The sequence below is a fragment of the Hemicordylus capensis genome, chromosome 5 (genome assembly GCF_027244095.1).
Source record: "Hemicordylus capensis ecotype Gifberg chromosome 5, rHemCap1.1.pri, whole genome shotgun sequence".
NCBI classification, from domain to species: Eukaryota; Metazoa; Chordata; class Lepidosauria; order Squamata; family Cordylidae; genus Hemicordylus; species Hemicordylus capensis.
In genome coordinates, this window is record NC_069661.1 from 35,930,456 (window position 1) to 35,943,813 (window position 13,358).

At 44.4% G+C, this 13,358-nt stretch overlaps 1 long non-coding RNA gene across 1 annotated transcript in view; it reads right to left on the reverse strand.

Annotated features, from left to right (window-relative positions):
* LOC128327526 (uncharacterized) overlaps positions 1-10,392 on the reverse strand; it is a 29,119-nt gene extending 18,727 nt beyond the window's left edge. The window contains exon 1 of the long non-coding RNA XR_008308655.1: positions 10,246-10,392. This is a non-coding gene — a long non-coding RNA (uncharacterized LOC128327526). The remainder of the gene's footprint in view (positions 1-10,245) is intronic.
* Positions 10,393-13,358: the final 2,966 nt, after the last annotated feature.

Genomic DNA, 13,358 nt, shown 5'->3' on the forward strand with positions numbered 1-13,358 from the left:
ATCCATCAGAGTCCATCAGTCTCCAGGAATGGATCATTTTTATAGGTCCCCCACCCTTGCAGAGAGGTGTAGCAGCTAAGACTCTAAACCTCAGAAGGAAGTGATATGACCATGACAAGGGCATGCTGACATACTGCCCACTTTCAAACCACCATCCTCCTGTCCAGTCAAAAAAATCATATCCAGAGTGTGCCCCAAATCATGTGCTGGGCCATCATTATGTTGGGGCAGCAACATGGTTGTCATGGTGGCCATGAAGTCCTGATTCACCCCATACCAGACAGCCTATGAACCATCTCCTGTAACTTAAAGGACACCATAGGAGACAAAGATGCATGGGGACATCCTCTCCCTATCTGCTGAACAGCTGGGTGCCACTCTCTGCCCACCTTGGGTGCCCACCACTTAGCCCTGGTGTCCATCCTAGCAAGCAATAAATGTTTTTAATAGAAATTACTTCCTTAATCCTTGCCCCATGAACCATAACCCCCAGTGTACATATTAACATTGCAGATACTGGCCACAGCCCAGAAAAAAAACCTGGTTAGCTCTCTGCATAACAAATGGATTTTTAAAATTATTTTCCTTCCAACAGAAGGCTCTACACCACATCCACATGAAAAGTCACTTCTGCAATTATTTGAAAAGCAGTTTAAAAATCCATGCATATGCCCTAAAAGAACCTTCTGGCTTCTTTTGCCAGTTTCTATTCTAATTAATCCAGTCTTACAGTTTGCTGTTCCTTCCAATGTTTTACAGCCTGTCATTTTGGGAATGGGCCATATTTTGCTTTGCATACAGATAAAATCTGGGAGCAAAGGAGAGAAAGAAGAGGTTGCATTCCTCCACTCCAAACAAACACAAAGAAGCCAGGAGAGAGAGAGAAAAAAAAAAACAGACTTACCAACAGCCAGCCAGTCTGCCTACTCTCTAATGTAAATGATTTAGCTTCTGAGTAGCTAGGAAAAAAAAAAAGTCTTCCCCACTCTCTGAGCACTCTGATTGGCTGCCTGAGGAGTCAATCGGCCAGGTCCTTCTCTGATTGGTTTATGGGGTGGTCCTAGGACACTTTGCAAAACCAATAGTGAGCATGCTTATTGGCTCCTGCCTTATTAATATCAATGTTTTAAAAGATTTGGGACTTTTCATTTCTTCTTTGCTACCGTTGCCCACCTCACAACTCTTAAAGCCGCAGGCCAAGAGCAGCAGGGAACCACAGAGGGAGTCAGCAGGCACACGAAATGGAAACAGAGACAACATGGCTGACTGATAAATTTTAAAGGAGGGCTGCCCACTTTGTCCATAGACAAGATCCTCCCCTGATTTATATACTACTTCCCAACAAAGAAGCTGCTGACCATCAGTGTAGACAATACTGAGCTAGATGGACCAATGGGCTGACTCAGTATAAGGCAGCTTCCTATGTTTCTATGGACAGAAAATGAAATCTGAAGAGTGGCAGTTTGGCATATTATGGCAGAAGATGCTTGTGGGGACAGTGACATGATATCAGTAGGTAGAGGCCAGAAAGTGACCAAAGATAAAATTATCATTTGCTCTTTGAGAACCTGTTGTACACATTGTACTTTAAAAAACCCAAAAACAGCCTTTATGGTTACAAATAGAAACATTCTGACAAATGTGTGATGCCTTGGCGTTCCCAGAGATCAACAACAGCTGGCCACCTTTGCTTCATAAAAACTGACAAATGTATGTAGTGGGGAAGAGTACACATTGCCAATGCTATAGTGCATTAAGTATGCAATCTATAGTTGCCGTCTTAAAAGGAATCTCCAATCGCCAGATAATTAAATCCTCTTCAGGCCTTACTTTCCCATTTGGGCAAGAGATCAGAGTGGAAAGAACGAAGTGTGTCACATATGAACAGCAGGTCTGGCTAGGATTTGATTATGGGAAAAACTATTAGAATCCTGCTTGTTCAGCACAAACCCGTATGGCAGCAGGGTGGTGGGAGAGTAGTTCTTCAAGTTAGCTCATTTATGGAGAAGTTTATAGCTTCAAATACACAAATCAAAAGCAGCACCAAAAACATGCATGCCCCCAAAGAGATTTTGTTGAGATGTTTGGGCAACATTCCAGTCACCTAATCAAAAAAGGCTTAGATAGCAGCAAAAACAAAAATTCATTGTCTTTGCAAAAAGAAAAGAGAAAAAATACCAACCACCAACTATATATTGGTCACTGTGTGTCCATCATAAGCTAACACACACAAAAGAGAGGTAACCTGATTGAGCAACGTGTGTTGATTGGAGTCAGTGAGCTTTAAAACTTTACAAACAATCTTGTTTACAGAGACCTTTGTAACATCTATTATAATCATGAGGTACTTGAAAACTAAAAAAACTCTGGAAATAACACTAAAAAACATGCAGTGATATTCAGCCACTGATTAGTTAAAGCCAGACAGAAACCTTGGGCTGAAAATTCTATGCAATTCTGTGTTTGGTGACTAACAGGACAGTCTGAGAATATTATGGTATAACAAACAGGAGGGGGGAAATTAATGGAAGCCGCTTAACAGAATGAACAAACATAATGAGAAATACAAATGTAGAAATATAGTGTGCACAGTTAATTCAGCTAAAACCCATTCAGCGATGTGATGGTGGAGAAATGTTAGAACATTAAACACTTCTAAACCATGAGTTGCATTTAACAACTTTAAAATGTGGTGTTATGTGAATTATAGGACTGGGTATATTTAGTATATATAACTAAAACAATCATGTGTTTGTCCCATTTCCCCTACCCCCAGTCTCCCTCCCTTCCTCTATCTCACTTTTCTCAATATCTATTTACTTATTTTATTTATTTATTTAACATATTTGTATACCGCCCAAAATGCAAGTCTCTGTGCGGTTTACAACAAAACAATAAAACAACAATTTAAAACAATGTTAAAACTATTAACAAGTTGTTCTAGTAGGAACTAATCAGCCTACTTTCCTTTCTCTGTCTCTGCAACTGAACTAAATTTGGTTCAAATTGAGGTCTATAAGCTAAGAACTCTTGCACCTCAAATGGTCATGCATTTCCACCATCTTTGATTGGGTTGGATGACATCATTACAAACTACACCATTGAGTTGTCCCTATGTGTCCCTACAACTGTGCCCAATTTGGTTCATACTGGTCCCGGCGTTGCGAAGTTGATAGTGGGCGACACACAGATAAACACACAGAATGCTGGGTGATCTAATAAGCCTACTGGAAATTAGACTAAAAATCATCAAACTGTTAAAACACTATCTAATTAAAAGCCTATCTAGACTATAAATTATTTGGGGCAGGACTCTATCCTCTTATTCCTTGTAAAGCACTATGTGTATTAAAATAATTCTAAATAAAAATAAAATAAATCCATACCAGCCACTGTGGGGAAAACATCAGGAATTACTCTGGCTTTTATTACTTGTTTTATTTTAAGTTTCTCATTGTCCTAGAATAACTCCTTAGCTTTGCACTTAATGTGGAACGTGAAGGGAAGAAAGTTTGTTATATGACCATCATCAGCTTGGAGACATTTATTCAAAATGGTAATGCACTCAGCATTGCTGAGTAAGTTGTTGAATATAAGGTTAAGAGCCACCTTTTGGCTTATGTTAGTGATAGAGATACTTTTGGTCCTTGCTTAGCTTTCTCCATATTTACAAATCTACTTATTTCTCTGTTATAAGCCCTTTCAACAGTTTAAAGCTATCCATCCACCCTCCTCTGTTGTTGATAATCACCTGTTCTGGTATGGAAATGTTGGAAGCGAGAACCTGGATTCCATCAGCCTTCTAATCACTAACCATCTATCTGTTCAGCACTACTTATGTGGTCTCAGTCCTACAAAGAGACCATGGATTGGGCAGATGCCGGTATGCCACAAAAGGAAACAAACACAAAGCATTGCCCATGTGGAACTGAAACCAGAAGATGGCCTGTGCCTGCTTCAGTGCGTGAGGCGTTCTAGCTGGATCAGGATGCAGAAGAAATGCTATGAGTCCATTTTAAAAAAAAAAATCGCCAGCCTTAAGTGACTTAGCAAGATAAAATTCTCTTCCCAGATTTTGAGGAGGTACAAGCACACAAAAAAGAAAAAGAAAAGAAAAGCAGCTGATTATTCTCCTACTTTCCACTCAATAACTGAAGCACTCAGCATGCTTTAACATTACTAGCTGTACAATTTCAGGCATTAATCTGTTAAAGTCACAAAATGCAGTACAATTACAGGCATTAAAAGTATCAGCCCAAACATGCATGTTATTTACAGTTTTTTGCCACAGTGTGTGCAAAACTTAAACGTTGCTATTTTAAAATTATATTTTTAAATAAGAAAAACCATTAAATGTTTTCTAGTTTCACATGTTTTCTCTGCCCAAGTCCCTACCCTTCTCATAATTGAAAAATCATGCTGATTGAAGGAGGAAAAAACCTGGATGCTATGAGACTTCAAGCTGAACAGTCTTAGAAAAACAAAGTTGTGACATTCATAGCAGCAAAAATCAGAGAACTCCAACCCAGCCAGATGTGCTGTCACATAAAACCATCATTTTCATCTAAAATCAGGAGCTATGTTTGTTAGCTATAACCCCCGCCCCCCGGTTATTCAACACTTTTTCAAGTAAGCTTTAAGATGTTGTTAAAAATTAGGTCATCATCAATGTATATAGCACTTTAGAAAGTAAGAACAAGCAGATAGGTCCCTGTCCCAAAGAGGCTGCAATCTAACATTCATCAAAACAAAGCTCAGAGGGTCATGAGGAAGATGAAAACAATGGAAAAGATTGTGTGTTCAGATACACTTAGGTTTTGTTACAGTAGGGAAGAGGACTAAGGAGTTAAAGACAAAGGCTTCACAAGGAAATTGGTTTTGAGGACGGATTTGAAGAAAGGAGAGACAGCCAGCCATATATAGTAGATATTCTAGAAGAGAGTTCCAGGCATGAGATAGCTTGGAAGAAGTTGTTTGAAGGTCACAGGAAGGGATAAATCAGGATATTGGGGCAGAGCAATGTGGTAGGGAACAAGGCTATGGTGAGTAAGCCCCTGCTAACTAAGCAAAAAGGTCCCTTTTAAAGTGGTGATTCTCTTATATTTAGCAGACAGAGAGCAACTGTCCCTATCCAACCCCTGCACAGCATCCCTCCAGTGGTTTTTGCTGGTGTCCACCTTACATTTCTTTTCAGATTGTGAACCCTTTTGGGACAGGGAGCCATTACATAATAATTTTTCTGTGCAAACCATTTTGACAACATTTGTTGTAAGTGGGATGTAAATTTCTGTTGTTGTTTTAGATGATGGGCTTGTTCAGAATCAGGAAGAAAACAGCGTAAAGATTTATAAAAAGTCTATATAAAAGGAGTCATAGGATCTGAATGATGAAAAAGACGTATTTTAAAATCCAAGTTTTATAAAGAGGTGAGAGAAGTGAGGCATGACAACAAGCGACCAAAGAGAAGGCAGCTGCAGTACTCTAGTGCTTCTTAGATCTCAGGTGGTTTCAAGTAGGCTGTTGGAAGTGAAGGACTATGTGCTGTCTCTTGTCTCAGTGACATAGGAGGACAGACTAGTGAGTCAGAGGGCTAGAGGGTCAAGACATTGGTCATCCCTTCTCTACTGCTCTGACACTATCCCTTTGGAATGTAGATTGCTACTCTTAGGGACTAACTTCCTTCCTTCCTGCTTTGCACTTTTCCTTCCCTTCTCTTCCCTTCCTTCTACCTTGCAGCATGCAAGCTCCTCTCCCTGCACCATGTGTGCAGAAATGCAGAATCCATCTGCATCCAGCTAGCTAGCTAGATTAGAGATCCTATCTCCTCACTTTCCTATCTAGAATGGTGTTCTCTAATAAATGCCACTTATATTGATTTGAAACTATGAACTAGCTCCAAGTCACTTTACTCTCAGCATATATGCATGCCTAACTAAATTCCGCTGTGTTGTGCCCTCTGTGCACTCTGCTATAATGAAAAGGGGTTTTTCTTACCAGAGAGAATTCGCAACACAGGCAACCCTCTTTGGCAGCTGTCTTGGGTGATCACAGGGATACAGAAGCATCAGCATCGAGTTCTTCAACTGCAAAACATGTGGCTCTCCAGATGTTGCTCAACTACAACTCCGATCACCTCCAGCCAGCATTTTATTACAACAGAAGATAATGGAAAATGTAGTTCAGCAACATCTGGAGAATTGCGTGTTGCCTACCCCTAATCCAGAGAAATATTTCCCCCACTATCTAGTTCTAGAACCAGCGCAGGAGCTTGAAAAATCCCTGCTGCAGATGAAAGGCTTGATTTCCTATTCTTGCATTACAGTGGCTTCAAATATTTATATTGCATGGAAAACAGGAATGCAAGTTGTTTGTGTTTTCATTTTCTGTACTTTTTTGGAGCAAGTGTTGAGCAATCATGTGACAGGAAAATAATTGATGTCCTTAGTCCATACATGTGTGAGGCGGCCATGGTAAAATGTGGTCATAGGATTTGGTTGTCAGTCTAATGGCTAAAAGTCATAGACATTTTATGGGCAAACAAATCTCCAGTCCTTTTATGTGTAATATTGCAGGGAGAGGCTAATTTCCAGGACTTCTGTCTGGCATGGTAATTGCTTCCACTTTCAAGAGAGCAATTCCAGACCACACTACCACATGAAAATGATGTCATATACTCCTTCTCAAAGTATCCCTCATTCACAGATTATGTGGGTAACATCTGGGGATAGGGCCTTCTTGGTGGTGATAGCACCCTAATTGTGGGATCATCTCCCAAAGACACTCACCTGATGTCTACTTCATGAGCCTTTATATGCCAGGTGAAGACTATTTAACTTCCCAGGGCTTTTCCTGAATAATGTCTTAATTACCTTATTAGGGTTTTTTTAAAATTATCATTTTGCTGTAGTTTTATTATCGCCTTTTTGGTATTTTGAACCTATGAAATTGCCTTATATGGAATCAGCCCAGTATTGTCTGTTCTGACTGGCATTGTCCCTCGAAAGTCTCAAGCAGAGAACTCTTTCTCAATATTGTCTACTTTAGCTGGCAGCATCCCTCCAGGGTCTCAAGGAGAGAGGTCTTTTGTAGCTCTGCTGCTTGATCCATTTAACTGGATGTGCCTGATTTAGTACTGTGGTTCAGTGGGTTTTTTTTTTAATTGCTTAATGTGTTTTAATTTTCCTTGTTAGCTTCCTTACAAGCTATTTCACTCAAATGTGGAATAGAAGTGTTTTAAATAAAACTGACTGACTTGGTGCAGAGCCCCAGGTTCTCCCTGTCTCCTCCTCTCGCTTCAGACCCAGTTCATTCTCCCCAGCTGGCTGGCCGGCCTGGCTGCTGCTTCCTCTTCCTGTCCAGCGGCTGGCCGGCTGGTGTAGCCACTGCTTCCTGTCACTGTCCAGCTGCCCAGAAGCTGGGTGGCCTGACCGGCACTTCCTCTTGCCACCTGGCAGCCAGCCTGGCCTGGCCGCCGCTTCCTCCTTCTGGCTGCTCACCTTCCTCTCCCCCTCCCCTCACTTCCGAAATCTTGTGAGAGCGGCCACACATGGGGCTAGTGAGGGGTACACCTTAGAGAAATAGACAGATATAGAGGCTATTCTAACCCAAGCTAGGGAAGCCCAGCCTGGGCTAGGCTGTACATGAGAACTGCTGGAATTGGGCCTGATCCGGGTGGGGCAGCACTGCCTAGCCCAGCTTTTTAACCTGGCTTTTATCCAGGGTTAAAGGCTCAAGTGAGCCCTTAACCTGGGCTTTTGGGTTGTGTTCACTGGGGACAGAGTTCAGCCCCAGAAGACAGAGAGACAGGGCCTAGAGTGCCCATCTGCTGGAGGAATTTTCTCAATGCATTGTGCATGTCACATGCTGCATTGTGGAATATCAGGAGGCTGGGACATGTCATGTGAATGGCCCAATAGTCTGTATTGCCTTATCAAGGCTCATATAAATTTGCTCACAATATCAAGCAAGTAAAAGGTTTCAGAAGATATTGATAGAAGCAGGGTAGAGGGAGAAATCAAGACAATGGGAGATGGTTGTGCCTACCTGACAAAACATTTAAAAAGTATAATATATTGCTAAGGGAGAGAAAAGCAAAAATGATAGTTAAAAATGAAAGGGAGTTTGTTGTATGCAAAAAGATATTTAAAACATTATGACTCAACTGTGACTGACTGGAATGAATGACCCTTAAGCAGACCAATTGAAAAATGCAGCTTATATCATTCTGGTTTCCCAAGGATTTCCTAGAAAACAACCAACCAACAAAATGGTATGTATACTTCAGCATATCTAAACTATTCAGTTGTGAGAACAGCAAATGCTCAGACTCTCTGTCTCTGAGGGAGGGCAGGATGTCTCCTTGTTCTAAGGCGGCTATAATTAGACCTTATTTGAAGAAACCTGCATTGGATCCCTTAGAGTTAACTAATTACAGACCCATTTCTAGTCTTCCATGGTTGAGCAAGGTGATTGAGTAGGCTATGGGGTTGAGACTGCCTTGGTTGGCCTGATGGATTAACTCCAATTGGCTATTGGCAGAGTGCGACTCTGCTGATCCTTTTGGATCTCTTGGTGGCTTTTGATACCATCAACCATGGTATCCTTCTGGATCGCCTGAGGAGGGTGGGATTGGGTGGCATTGTTTTACAGTGGTTCCATTCCTACCTCTCTGGTAGATTCCAGATGGTGTCACTTGGAGACTGCTGCTCTGCAAAGTAAGAACGAAAGTATGGAGTTCCACAAAGTTCCATACTGTCTCCAATGCTCTTTAACTTCTACATGAAACTACTGGGAGAGATCATCAGGAGGTTTGGTGTAGGGTGTTATCAATATGCTGATGACACCCAGATTTACTTCTCCATATCAACTTCATCAGGAAATGGCATAACCTCCCTAAATGCTGCTTGAAGGCAGTAATGGGCTGCATGAGGGATAACAAACTGAAGCTGAATCGAACAAGATAGAGGTATTGACTGGAAGGGGGTTGGGACTCGAGAGATAGATAGATAGATAGATAGATAGATAGATAGATAGATAGATAGATAGATAGATAGATTATTTATTTTAATATGTCACCCTTCTCCCATAGGACTCAGGGTGGCTTACAAGCAATAACATACACAGCTACACAATTCTATAAAATAAATCTTACATAATGTCATAACCCCAACCCCATATAGTACTCATTCACATGACATAGTAACCATGGATTACAAGATCACCCTATGACCAGCTATCTCAGCAAACGAACATCTGACAGAACATTTCAGTCTTACATGCCTTGCAGAAAGTCAACAGATCATGGAGACCTCTGATATTATCCGGGAGACGATTCCATAGAGCTGGGGCCACCACTGAGAAGGCCCTGGCTCTCGTTGATTGCAGTTTAATATCACTAGGGCCCGGGATCACCAAGGTATTATTTGTGGCCGATCTCAGATCCCGGAGAGGGACATATCGAACAAGACAGTCCTGGAGGTATGGAGGGCCCATTCCATGTAGGGCTTTAAATGTTAAAGTTAATACCTTAAACCTAACCCAGGACTCAACCGGTAACCACTGCAGCTGAAAGAGCAAAGGTGTCACATGTGCTCGCCAAGGCACCTTAGTAAGGACCTTGGCCGCTGCATTCTGCACCAGTTGCAATCTCCGAGTTAGGCGCAGTGGCGACCCCACATAAAGCGAGTTGCAATAATCTAACTTAGAAGTGACCGTCAAATGGATCACAGTGGCCAAATCCGTAGGGAACAGATAAGGGGCTAGCCGCCGTATTTGGAGTAACTGAAAAAAGGCCTTTCGAGCGATCTCCATGATCTGAGCCTCCATATTCAAAGAGGCATCAAGAATCACATCCAAACTCTTCACTGTAGGCTGAGGTATCAAACAAGCACTATCAAGAGTTGGTAATTGGAAACTCCCCCCTGACCTCTTCGGGCCCAGCCACAGAACTTCAGTCTTATCCAGATTAAGCCGTAGACAACTTTGCTTCAGCCAGTCTACGACCGCCTCCAAGATGCTTTAGATCTGCCTGTTCTGGAAGTGGTTATACTCCCCCTGAAAGATCAGGTATGTAGCGTGATCGCTGCCACCACACCCTAATTACAGAGTTTAACCCCCTATGAATTTGAGTGAATGTCCAGGGAGACTCTCTCTCTTTACTAGTGGAAAAGTACAAAAATCCTCCATGTGTAGCTTACACTTGGTCCACTCAGAGGAAGCCCTGGCTTCCTTTCCCCTTGAACTCACCCCAAACACCAGGAGAGAATTCAAGCTTCCTGCAAGCCGGTCTCTCAAGGATCTGCAGATGTCCTCCCATGAGAGAATTCTCCAGGCTAGCCATGAGGCAGCAAAACTCCACTGCTTCTCACTAAGCCTTCTGCCCACCCTCTCTCACTTCCCACCTAGCTGCTTCTGAACAAAGCCACACTTCTCTTCCTGCCTCAAGGCCCTCAAGATCCCACCCACTGTGTGCTGAGTGGCTGATCCCTAGAGGTCACCGCCTGTCAGTCAAGGCAGGGTTCACTTCTGGTTCACTCTTTAGGGAAGGCGAGGGGAGGGCTGATTGTTACACGCCTATTTCTGGAGGTAAATTACCTTAAAACAGTGGTGCATATGCTGGTTACCTCCAGGCTTGATTACGGTAATGCACTCAGTGTTAGGAATGTGCATAAAATCGGTTCTCCCGGTTCGGTTCGGGTCCGAACCGGGTCCGGACCGGGGAGGTTCGGTTTTGGTTTTGCCGGACCACCCCCCTGGTCCGGTTCGGTTTCGAACCGGTTCAGATCTGAACCGAACCGGTTCGGATCACAAAAAGTGGCTGGTTTTGAAGGGGACATTGTGTTCTACCTGCCACCCAAATTTCAAGTCGATTGGACCTTCCTCTGATTTTTTACAATTTTTTTTAAAAAAAATTAATTCTTGCCCATAACTCACAATGTGGAGCCCTTAGGGGCAAAAAAGCTGGGGTGGGTGGTAGCCACCCATGGGTGTCCTCCACCCCAAAAATCCCAAGGCAATTGGTTGCTCCTAGTATTATTGGTGAATTTTTGAAGAAAAATTTTTTTCCATTGGCTAGAATGGGGGTTTAGGGCTGCCCCAGACCCACCTCTGTGGGGTGGCAGCACCCCCAAAGTGGGTCCGGGGCCATGGCAAAAATGCCCTCAGTCCCTCCCTGCAATCCCCGTAGAGATAGGAGTGATGGTTCTGTTGTTTTTCTGAGGTGTTCTGAGTGTAGATTCTATGATAGCTAATGAGATTTCCAATGAGACACCATGAATCCACTCTCATTTGCTATCACAGAATCCACACTCACTCAGAACACCTCAGAAAAACAACAGAACCATCACTCCTATCTCTACGGGGATTGCTGGGAGGGACTGAGGGCATTTTTGCCATGGCCCCGGACCCACTTTGGTGGTGCTGCCACCCCACAGAGGTGGGTCTGGGGCAGCCCCAAACCCCCATTCTAGCCAATGGAAAAAAATTTTTCTTCAAAAATTCACCAATAATACTAGGAGCAAACCAACAATTGCCACCCCATCTTTTTGGCCCCTCTCTCTGGGCGCCCTAACACGTAACACCTAGTCAGTCCATCTTAATGCCTACCTACTACCACCACTCCTATCCAAGCAAGTAAGAGGAGGACACTCAGAGAGACAACACCCACTCTCTGATCTAACAAAAAGGCCACTGCTGTGCTGCCTGCCAGCACAGCAGCAGCAGCGGAGCAGCACACTAAGCACAAGAGCAGCACACACAGAGAAGAAGCAGGAGGCGGAGCAGCAGAGCAGCAGACCTGCCGCTCTGCATGATGGGTGATGTGATGCCCAAAGAAACCACCGCCTCACTCAGTGCCTGCCACTGACTAGGCCCGACAGACAGAAGCCAGCCAACCTGCTCTGCTCTGCTCTGCTGCTCCCCATGGATGATGCACACACACCCTACATCTGCATCCAAATTACCAGACCAGACCAAGTGCGCAGAGTCAGCACAGGCCAGCAGCCACCAGCCCAGCAACAGCAACAGCTACTACTGCTACCACCACAACCAGTGTTGCCGCTACAATAACATTCCCAGTCCAGTCACGCGTGCCACAGCCTGAGCCTAGCACACAGCCAACAGCTGCTGCCAGCCAGTGCCTGGCAAGCCCAGCCAACATGAGGAGGAGAGAGCTAAGTAGACGGCGCACGCACATCACCAACCCATCACGATGGCGCAACTGCAAGGGGAGAGGGCACAATTACAGGCAGGAGGAGGAGGAGGAGGCGAGGCAATCCTAGCACAGATTTGAAAGTTTAAAATCCACCAGGACATCTTCTAGAATCTAGACTTCTGTTTTTTCTACCACCAGCTGTAGTGTCTAGTTAGTCAGTGTGCTGTGCAGCTGAGCTGAGCTGAGCTGCGTGTGAGGAAGGGTGATTGTAGCTAGTTCTTTAGTTTCAGCAGACTGAGCATTGAGCATGGGCAGTGGCCTTGGGAAGCAACACAATTACACGACACTCACCTGCTGCTGCTGGTTCTAGAAGTTGCCTCTTCTCGTCTTTTCACCTCTTCGTGTGTGTGTGTGTGTGTGTGTGTGTGTGTGTGTGTGTGTGCAGTGAGTGCATGCCTTTTGCCTTGCTGGAAAGAAATGCTTCTCTGGTCCACCACCACATATCTGCTCAAGGACACAGAGGCCCAAGGCAGAGGTGGTGGCACCAGTGTGAGTGCATGTGTGCTGGTGGTGTTTGCCACCACAGGTGTTTTGTGTGTGTATGTGTGCGCTGCTAGCTAGGAGGGGGGGGGGAGGGAGGGAGGGAGGCAGGGAGGCAGGGGGGAGGAAAGGGGAGGGGGAGAGGGATGTAGAGGGGATTGAAGGGGGGAGGGTCCGGCTCAGAGTTGGTCAGCCACATATTTGTGCACACACGTGCTCACGTGTGTGCTTCGGTGGGAGAGACCAGACTCTCATCATCTGCCAGACCGGGGTTGGGGGCAGGTGAGGCGGTGGTGGGCTGGAAGGGAGGGAGGATGGAAGGTGGTGAAGAGGAAGGGGAGAGGATGAGAGGGGAAGGATGGAGGGAGGCATGGGGGGGAGGGAAAAAAACATGTAGACAGACACACACCACACTACACACAGAAAGCATCCACACACAGAGACAGTGCTAGGCATCCATTCACACAGACAGACAGACAGACACACAACAGGAAGAGACAGACTGAGCCTGCACCACACACACACACACACACAGACCCAATTCCCCCCCTGCACAGTTATCAATCAATATGTTGTGTTGGCAGCCAGTTCATTGCTATTCTGATGGTTTTGGGTTTTTTGCCATCAGCCAACATCAACAGTGACCACAATCAAGATGAACATAAGA